Consider the following 11,520-nt stretch of genomic DNA (forward strand, 5'->3'; position numbering starts at 1 on the left):
TTAGTATGGCTGTGTAGCTAAGGTCATTTCACACAATCTATATACAGTCTGAGAGAAAGCTTTGTAAATGATGGCCAAATTTCAAATACATAATTTGAAGCAGTTTGGTAACTTGAAACATGAGAACATGAACAGGCTCCTTGCAGAGACAATCACATAATTTTATGCTCCATGCTGCAATGTCAGCTACATTTTGAAGTATTCAACTGATACTCACTTTTTTCTCACTGTGTCCAAAATTCACATCATATAAAAATACAGTTTTTGTACAGTCTAAATCAAGAGAAAATGCCTATCCATGTTGAATAAGACAAGCTGAGATATGGCCAATATTTTGTATTGAAATACTTTTATGATTTCATGATGAAAACACAGGGGCATGCCTCAAGTGAAGAATAACATAGTACTGTTTTTCATAAGTTCAGAAGTCATAATCAGCTATGAAACATGAAAAGTAATATGTGAAATAGCATTATGGCACAGATTATTACTGAGGTGAACAGAAAGAGTATTTGTTAAAATGTTTCCATTTACAGTTGGAGGATACATATTCAGTCTCTGGGACTCACCTTTAATACATAACTAATGTGTTGTAATGTAATCTTTTAAAACTTTTTTATTCTCTTTATTATAACATAATTATATCCTTTTATCCTTATACTTTGTCCCTCCACAATTACCTTTCTTGCTCAGTTTTATACTTCATTTTTCTGAATAATAGTTGTTACATATATATAAATAAATGCACATGTATATGTAAATATATGTCTGTATACATATATGTATATATATTTGTATGCATACACCCATATATATTTAAACATATGTTTGTTTATATTTTTAATGTATAAACACAATCCACGTAGTATTATCTGTACTGTGTTATCAGAATCGATCATTTGGTACAGAAAATGACATCAAAATCAAATGCAGATTTTGGAGCTCAATTTTTACCAAAATGTTTACAATCTAGTGCTTGAACATAAGGATCTCAAACCATTAAGTAAACAAATAGGTAAGATTGTAAGAGCCAGAGACAAGGTTGTCTTTGAGGTTGTGTCTCCTAGAAATGTCAGATGCTATACACATAAAGCCTTGCCATTAGGACTGCACAAATGTCAACAAATAGGAATGACCATAGACATCTGACTATCATCCACTTTTGTCAAAGCACTGGAGTCAACCATGAGAAGTTATTTGGGATCACTGAACAGTCCATCTAGAGTAATTCAAGTTACAGGCAAGTGAGAGAACATGTTCCAAAAGAAATAATGTAAATTTGATCTACGGAAAACCAATTGAGATTTTCCTCTGTATAAATCAGCACAATCAATAAAAAATACATCTAAACTCACAGGGTGCCTACACAAAAATATGCATATACAAACTAAAGAAATTAAGATATTAGCAATTTAAAATTATATGCTTTTATTTATGAATCTCCCGATTTACTAAAACGTTTTAGTAATAGAGCTTATGAGATCATTTAACTACAAGACTTACATAAACTCTGAAAATATGAAAAGTTGCCATTACATAAATTTAAACAAAGAAGAAAATAAGTGATATGGAATAGTCTTATGATTAAATCTTTGCCTGCCATGCCCAAATTTACTAAACATGAAAGCTAGGATGCCAAATATTAAGATTTTAGACTGCTGAAAATCACTAAACAAGGGGAATCATATAAGGTTTATCCTGTATGAACATTTCACAAAAGTTCTCATGACAATGTCATCTGCCCTTCAGTTTATATTCTCAATTTCAAAGTAAAAAGCAGCCTCTACAGTCAGAATAGACTGACTTTTAAGTCCTGCCCCAGACATACATGTAAGTCTCTATATAAACATGTTTTTACTACAAAAGCTGCTTTTATATTCTAGGCTTCTTTTGCAGAATTAGACGATGATAATTTCATCTCAATATTTGTCCAGCAGGTGAAGCATTTTTCCCAATATGTATTACTATCATATTTAAATTTTTGATATGATTTATATAAAATATGGAAAATGGAAAATGAAATGATATACTTACTATGATCCCTAAACTGCTTTCACATCAGATTCAAGATATTTGAAAATTGATCAATAGCCAGCATCAGACAAGATTTTATTTCACAAAATTTGGAATATCATGGATTAGCACCAGGTCAAGGACATTCTATTTTTTAGCAAATCTGCTTATAACCCCAAACGTTTTCTTCATCTGTATTGGAAATTTGTCTCCTTGTGTTTCCCTTCCAGATTCCCTTCTCCAGACATGAGTACTTTGCAGACCTTGTGTATTTTCTCCATTTAAGAGACTCAGGACTTGGTCCTCTGGACGCTTGATGCCACAGCATATGCGGATGCCAGATCAATGAGATAGGAGTGGGTGAGTGGATAAAGAAGCAGCCACATAGAGGTAAAGAAGAAGGGGATGGGATGGGGGCTTGGGGAGGGGAAACAGAAAATGGATATGTCATTTGAAATATAAATGAATAAAACAATTTATTAAAAAAGAGAGACTCAGTAATAATCACATACCAGAACCTTCAGCTCAGTATTCAGCTCCAGTTATGACTAGCAGCACTGTAAGAAAGACAGAGAAAGAAACCCTGATAAAGATATATAGCTTTATGACTTCATCTCCCTCAGAATAGGAATCTATCTCGCCTGTAAAGTCTCTAAAGAGACAAAGTGTTTGGAGAACCTCTTGGGATCTCATTATATCTGAAGGCTTGCATAAAGAGACAGTGCTGGGAACATCACTGGGTGAGAGTCTTCCAAAGAAACTAGTGTGGCAGAGTTCATCTGTACAATGTAATCATTATTTTTCAAAAATTATGAGGGTCTCCCTTTGAACTATTAGGATAGAACAAAGAAGAGTCAGGCAGGAATTTACAAATAGAGTGCCTGCAGAAAGAAACAGGAGAGAGCATATATCAGCAGCTTGACAGCACACCTAAACGCTCTAGAACAAAAAGAAGCAAATACACCGACAGGAGCCGGATGTAGATCGCTCCTGAGAGACACAGCCAGAATACAGCAAATACAGAGGCAAATGCCAGCAGCAAACCACTGAACTGAGAATAGGTCCCCCGTTGAAGGAATCAGAGAAAGAACTGGAAGAGCTTGAAGAGGCTCGAGACCCCATATATACAACAATGCCAAGCAACCAGAGCTTCCAGGGACTAAGCCACTACCTAAAGACTATACATGGCCTGACCCTGGACTCTGACCTCATAGGTAGCAATGAATATCCTAGTAAGAGCACCAGTGGAAGGGGAAGCCCTGGGTCCTGCTAAGACTGAACCCCCAGTGAACTAGACTATGGGGAGAGGGCGGCAATGGGGGGAGGGTTGGGAGGGGAACACCCATAAGGAAGGGGAGGGGGGAGGGGGATGTTTGTCCGGAAACCGGGAAAGGGAATAACACTTGAAATGTATATAAGAAATACTCAAGTTAATAAAAAAAAAAAGAAGCAAATACACCTAGGAGGAGTAGAAGGCATTAAATAATCAAACTCTGAGCAGATATCAACCAAGTAGAAACAAAAGGACCATAGAAAGAATCAAAGGAACCAAAACTTCGTTCTTTGAGAAAGTCAGTAAGATAAACCCTTAGCCAGATTAAAGATAGGACACAGAGAGTGTGTTCAAATTAACAAAAACAGAACTGAAAGGGGAAACATAACTACAGAATCAGGATTTTCAAAAAATCATCAGATCCTACTACAAAAGTCTATATTCAACAAAACTTGAAAATCTGCAGGAAATAGACAATTTCCTAGACAGATACCAGGTACCGAAGTTAAATCAGGAACAGATAAACCATTTAAACAACCCCATAACTCCTAACGAAATAGAAGCAGTCATTAAAGGTCTCTCAACCAAAAAGAGCACAGGTCCAGATGGATTCAGTGCAGAATTCTATCAGACCTTCATAGAAGACCTCATACCAATATTATCCAAACTATTTCACAAAACTGAAACAGATGAAGCGCTACTGATTCCTTCTATGAAGCCACAATTACTCTTATACCTAAACCAGACAAGACCCAACAAAGAAAGAGAACTTCAGACCAATCTCCCTTATGAATAACGATGCTAAAATACTCAATAAAATTCAGGCAATCTGAATCCAAGACCACATCAAAACAATCTTCCACCATGATCAAGTAGGCTTCATCCCAGGAATTCTGGGATGGTTTTATATATGAAAAACCATCAACGTGATCCATCATGTAAACAAATTGAAAGAACAAAACCACATGATCATTTCTTTAGATGCTGAGAAAGCATTTGAGATAATTCAACACCCCTTCATGATAAAAGTCCTGGAAAGAATAGGAATTCAAGACCAATACCTAAACATTGAAAAAGCTGTATACAGCAAACCAGTAGCTAACATTAAACTAAATGGAGAGAAACTTGAAGCAATCCCACCCAAATCAGGGACAAGACAAGGCTGACCACTCTCTCGCTCCTTATTGAATATAGTTTTTGAAGTTCTAATCAGACCAATCAGACAACAAAAGGAGATCAAGGGGATACAGATTGGAAAAGAAGAAGTCAAAATATCACTATTTGCAGATGATAAGATAGTATATTTAAGTGATCCCAAAAGTTCCACCAGAGAATGACTAAACCTTGGGTATAAAGTTAACTCAAATAAATCAGTAGCCTTCCTCTACACAAAAGAGAAACAAGCCGAGAAAGAAATTAGGGAAACAACACCCTTCATAATATTCCCAAATAATATAAAATACCTCGGTGTGACTTTAACCAAGCAAGTAAAAGATCTGTATGATAAGAACTTCAAGCCTCTGAAGAAAGAAATTGAAGAAGACATCAGAAGATGGAAAGATCTCCCATGCTCAAGGATTGGCAGGATTAACATAGTAAAAATGGCCATTTTACCAAAAGCAATCTACAGATTCAGTGCAATCCCCATCAAAATACAATCCAATACTTCAGAGAGTTAGACAGAAAAATTTGCAAATTCATCTGGAATATCAAAAAACACAGGATAGGTAAAATTATCCTCAACAATAAAAGGATTTCATGGGGAATCACTCTCTCTGAACTCAAGCAGTATTACAGAGGCATAGTGACAAAAACTGCATGGTATTGGTACAGAGACAGACAGATAGACCCATGGAATAGAAGTGAAGACCCAGAAATGAACCCACACACCTATGGTGACTTGATTTTTGACAAAGGACCCAAAACCATCCAACGGAAAAAAGATAGCATTTTCAGCAAATGGTGCTGGTTCAACTGGAGGACAACTTGTAGAAGAATGCAGATCGATCCATGCTTATCACCCTGTACAAAGCTTAAGGCCAAGTGGATCAAGGACCTCCACATCAAACCAGTTACACTCAAACTAATAGAAGAAAAAGTGGGGAAGATTCTTGAACACATGGGCACTGGAGAAAATTTCCTGAACAGAACACCAATGGCTTATTCTCTAAGATCAAGAATTGACAAATGGGATCTCATAAAACTGCAAAGCTTCTGTAAGGTAAAGGACACTGTTGTTAGGATAAAACGACAACCAACAGATTGGGAAAATATCTTTACCAATCCTACAACAGATGGAGGGCTTATATCCAAAATATAGAAAGAACTCAAGAAGTTAGACCGCAGGGAGACAAATAACCCTTTAAAAAAATGGGTTTCAGAGCTAACCAAAGAATTCACAGCCGAGGAATGCTGAATGGCTGAGAAACACCTAAAGAAATGTTCAACATCGTTAGTCATAAGGGAAATGCAAATCAAAACAACCCTGAGATTTCACCTCACACCAGTGAGAATGGCTAAGATCAAAAACTCAGGTGACAGCAAATTCTGAGGAGGATGTGGAGAAAAGGGAACACTCCTCTATTGTTGGTGGGATTGCAGAATGGTACAACCATTTTAGAAATCAGTCTGGAGGTTCCTCAGAAAATTGGATATTGAATTACCTGAGGACCCAGCTATACCTGTCTTGGGCATATACCCAAAAGATGTCCCAACATATAACAAAGACACGTGCTCCACTATGTTCATATTTATTTATAATAATTTTTAAAATTATTTATAATAGCCAGAAGGTGGAATGAACCTAGATGCCCTTCAACAGAGGAATGTATTCAGAAAATGTGGTACATCTACACAATGTAATATTACTCAGCTGTCAAGAACAATGACCTTATGAAATTCATTGGCAAATGGATGGAACTGGAAAATATCATCCTGAGTGAGCTAACCCAATCACAGAAAAACACACATGGTATGCACTCATTGATAAGTTGTTATAAGTCCAAATGCTTGAGTTGCCCTAGATGCACAGAACACATGAAACTCAAGAGGGATGATCAAAATGTGAATGCTTCACTCCTTCTTTAAAAGGGGAACAAGAATACCCTTAGCAGGGAATAGGAAGGCAAAGTTTAGAACAGTGGCAGAAGGAACACCCATTCAGAGACTGCCCCACATGTGGCCCATACATATACAGCCACCAAACTAGATAAGATGGATGAAGCAAAGAAGTGCAGGCTGACAGGAGCCAGAAATAGATCTCTCCAGAAAGACAGATCCAGAATACAGCAAATACATAGGCCATGCGAGCAGCGATCCACTGAACTGAGAATGGTACCCCTGTTAAAGGAATCAGAGGAAGGACTGGAATAGCTTGAAGAGGCTCGAGACCTCATATGAACCACAATGCCAACCAACCAGAGCTTCCAGGGACTAAGTCACTCCCCAAAGACTATATACATGGACTGACTGTGGGCTCCAACCTCATAGGTAGCACTGAATAGCCTAGTAAGAGGAGAAGTGGAAGGGGAAGCCCTTGGTCCTGCCAAGACTGAACCCCCAGTGAACGTGATTGTTGGGGGGAGGGTGGTAATGGAGGGAGGATGGGGAGGGGAAGCTCATATAGAAGAGGAGGGGGAGGGTTTAGGGGCATGTTGGCCTGGAAACCGGGTAGGGGAATAACAATCGAAATGTAAATAAAAATACTCAAGTTAATAAAGAAAAGCTAACAAACAAAAAAAATCAAATAGACAATGAAATATCAGTAAGACAAAATCATGACATCATAGTCTGCACCGGAAACTATTGCCCTCTTTGTCCAACACGTCGCAAATTAACTAAAGGAGAACAGGAGGTATTTTAAATACGCTAGGAAAATTTACACATGTCATTCCAGTTGTCAAGAAGCCTGAACACAATGCCATTACCATAATATTTTACATATATATCTACACCACACAAAATAAGTCACCAGTATTCATTAAATGTCACATAATCCATTGTTTCTTTCGTAAACTAAAATTATGGAATAAATTCCTGAGAAAACTACAGTTGTTTCTTATTAGGAAAATAGTGAGGTTTCATTATTCTAAAATTAGTGAATAGACTTAAAATCTAAAAGACTAGGATGCACCCTCTATCCCCTAAGCCTTACAATGATGACAGGTTAAGCTAATTGAGAATTGGTGAACTAGATTCTGAAGAAGGCTCACTTGCCATCCTTTCTGCCCTCAGCTCCCAGATTGACCAAAGATTCCATAATTCACTAGAGCAATATGGAAACAGAAAATTGCCCTTATCATTCAATGTTATCAAAGGAAAGATATCTTGATTAAAATAAGCCAAAAATGATAAAGCAATATTTACAAATTTACTTATATTTTATGAGATAAAATTTCTTTTCCTAATAGGCATGATCTACCAATGAGATAACTGATGGAAAACAACTTGCATGGAAACAAACAACGCAGAAATAGGTTGATAGAATTAAACAATTTTTTTCTGCATGAATAATTACCAGAACAGCAGAAAACATGTAGTGGGGCCTGTTCTTGTGAGCACATATCACTGGAGTAACAAATTTGTATTCCCCAACAGCTATCAAATGCTAATAGCTCCTTTGCTAGATTTCTGATTTTCCCCCCTTTTTTCCCAACTATTTTGGGATTGTTTCAATCTTGGACTTGAATAACTCTTTATTATGCTATCACATTTGGACATACATATGGCCAGTTATTTGTAGAAAACTTTGTTTCTTTGATTTCATCAACAATCTCTGCCTCTTAATATCATTCCAGTCATACTTCACTGAAGTTCAATAAGCCTCAAATACTGTATTTAATATATGTGTCTCATTTACATCTCAACCCTCTAGGGTACTTTCTTTTCTCTCATCATTCATCAATTTGTGAGGATCCCTGTGTTAGTTACCATCTACTTAATGAAACTCATCAAAAGAGAATTATGATATATTATAAAATATGGTTTTAGTAATAAGTCAATAGTAGTCATTGTAGTAATATTATTTCTAACTGTCAAAATGTTAACATTAGTTTTATCTTTATGGTGCGGAATCTAGTCACAGAATGGGATAAGATCTTGTTATGCCTATGTCTTTGAATCATTTTTACCCTATGAGGAAATTCTCATCAATATTTCTTTAAGGAATCCCAATAAAATTGTTTGGTTTATCAAGTATTCTTTGAGTGGCACCCTTGCTTTGATCTGTCATTTGTTTCGAATCAAGGCACACTAAACATGTACTCCCATCTCCCTAGAAGTACTGTGATAAAAAAATCTCAAGTAAAGAACCATTTTACAATAATGAGAGAAGTTCACCAATGCACTTATGGAAAAGTTGGAGTTACTGTTACCATTTCCCGAGCAATGTCCATAGCTAACTTGACAAGGAAACCTTGGAGACTTTCAGAATTCTAAGAAGAGAGGGCACTGGAGGACAATCAGACAGGTTATAATATAATTTGATAAGGAGAGTTGGTATGTGCAAAGGGCCGCAGGTTTAAGTCTCAGTCATGGGAAACTCCACATTCATATGGTACAAAATATTTCCATCAGAATGCTTACATTTGCCACTTCCACAAATTTTCATTCACTGAAGAATTTACAATTGTGTTATTTCATCCAACCTAAGAGAAAAACACCAATAATTTATACTTAAGATTCACCAATATATACTGTACAGTACAAAGTTATAAGAAGGAAAAAAGACAATTCAGAGATGAGGGAAATATGAAAAATATATCTCGGAATAAAAACATATCTGTACATATTTTATTACAAAGACTTCTTGAAGATGAATTTTAAACCACTTCGAATCTGACAGTTGAACAGTGGTCTGTGGCATGAAAATCAGTGAATGGAGAATGGGCTTATGCAATTTTAAGGGTGCTTCCTGAAAGAAGTAGCGAAAAAACAAGCATGAGTGTCTTAAAAATTTGCTACTGAGTCTTTACCTAAGGATACCATGGGCACACATGGCAGAAATGCTGTGTCCAGAAAGATGAGCTGTCATCATAAAATGTCAACATCCTTGTGGCCACTGAGTCACTTTTATCCTCTGAGGTTAAAGACACAGAATAGCACCATATGTAGGGCATAATCTTTCAGTGGTCCATTATTACAATTAGTTATCTATGGCTTTCAAATGAAAATTTTAAAAGACACAAATAAAAATAGACCCAGGAGGAAACTATGGGTTTGTAAGAATCCTGTATGCATAGTCTTGTTCATCTGCAAATATCATGTTCTTCAAATGCTCAGGCACAATTGAATTAATGCTGTGTTTATGTGGCCTAATTCACCTAGACAATCCTACGTTCTTGAATGTAAAAGCATAATTGAGCAAGAGGTGATGAAGAATCTGTAAACTCAGATTCTGTAAGCACAGCCTCAGTCTGACATATTTAACTGTAATTCTTTATATCCATTTGTTTTTTTCAACAGCAAGCTGAGTTGTTCGCAGTATAACTTAAACAACTGGGCATCTGATAAAACCCTTGAGATCTCAACATTTAGCACTCTGTCTTTGGAGAGTAAGCTAGAGGCTCTGGAGCTTGTCCTGGATCTAATATTACTAGCCATGATGCCTCTATCTAGTACACATAGGCACCAGATCTGGCAAATGATTCATGATCTTAAGTCAGGTTCTGTGAGCAAAGCAATCTGTCCAGTCCTCCATTTCCCAACACATGTCATCTTTAGAAATTCAGACATATCTATCATACATGAAATAATCATTGTCCTAGACTATGTTCTGTATTCTGACCTGTCATCTTCCTGTGGTATATCTTTTTTGCATCCACCCCACATAGCCAAACCCATTACTATGATATTTGCTTTCTGTTTGTCTTGTATCTCCCTCAGTTGACATACCTCAGTCCTTTCCAATTGTATGCTTGACACAAAAGCATATAATTCTATAGTACACAATGATTAGGCATATGAAATTTTTCATGACATTAATAACTGTTTCTGAACTCTGAGTACTGATATCTGGTGCATGGATCAATTGCCCTTGAAATATACCTTGGCCTCTTAAAACTAATTCATACTCACTATCTTTAAAACCTACCTTTATTTTCCCATTTTTCTTTTTATCTTTCTAAAATAGTGGCATCTCTCAACAATCCTTATTTCTTTATGGATACAGTTTGTGGGTATAATATCCACTCCTTAGACTCTTGTGTTAGACTTATGGAAGTAAGTTTAAAACATCGTTTTTGGAATTTTCAGTAACTTCAGAAGTGAGACAATGATGTAGCTGATAATGAGTCAGGGCAGGGTATTGTTAGGTAGGATCTAGGCATTAATCCCTGACAAATCTTTGAGGAGTTTCAGTGTCCTATTACTGTAACCTTTGCTTTTTGCCTTTCTCTTCCTTTGCCTCTTAGCTGTGTAGATGCACACAGTAACTCTTCCATTATTGCTGTTGCTAATTTGGATGGATGATCTAGATGTTTATGTTTCCTGGCACCTCATTTTGCTTACCTACCGAATGAAAAAAAAGGTATGAGCAAAAATAATGTTTCATAAAGACTTTTATTGGCAATAATTGTAAAACATAAGTGATGCAGCTTCATTCAACGTGCAGGCATTCAGATAAATCTAAAAACAAAAATGAAAAAAAAGCCCACGGGGAACCACCTATTCATCTACCTTTAACAGAGATATCCTGGTATATGCAAATCATAATTCTATCAGTCACATACCTGTATAAAATAAACATGTAATAACTTTATACATGAGTCAATCATCAGTTTTGTTTGAGAACCAATCACAACTTGTTTTCTGTTGATCTAAACTTCAGAGACAATCACTAATCTCATTTCACACAGACAATGTAAAGGACATGTATAACACAGAAAAGCTAAAAGTAGCTCTTGAAATGTGATGGAGCAGCTGAAAGCAGTGTCATAAGAAGTTACAAATGAAGTAAATTTTCCAATGCTTTTGCAGGATAGGATCAAAGTGATAGAATAGGAAAAGGAATCAAGAAAGGGATTCTTTAACTTCAGTAGAAGGCACATTTGCAAAGTCATTAGAAGCAGAGTTGATTTTCTTACTGTGCCTATATAATGTTTATGGCACCCTGGAAACAATGATGATAACCCCTACTATTGGAAAAGTTTCTTATGTTTGTCCAGTCTCACGGCTGTAGGACACAAGCTCAGAGTCTAACAACATTAAATTGAAAGATGAAAAGAGACAAAGTCTCA

This window comes from Rattus norvegicus, chromosome 1, assembly GCF_036323735.1.
Source record: "Rattus norvegicus strain BN/NHsdMcwi chromosome 1, GRCr8, whole genome shotgun sequence".
Taxonomy (NCBI): domain Eukaryota; kingdom Metazoa; phylum Chordata; class Mammalia; order Rodentia; family Muridae; genus Rattus; species Rattus norvegicus.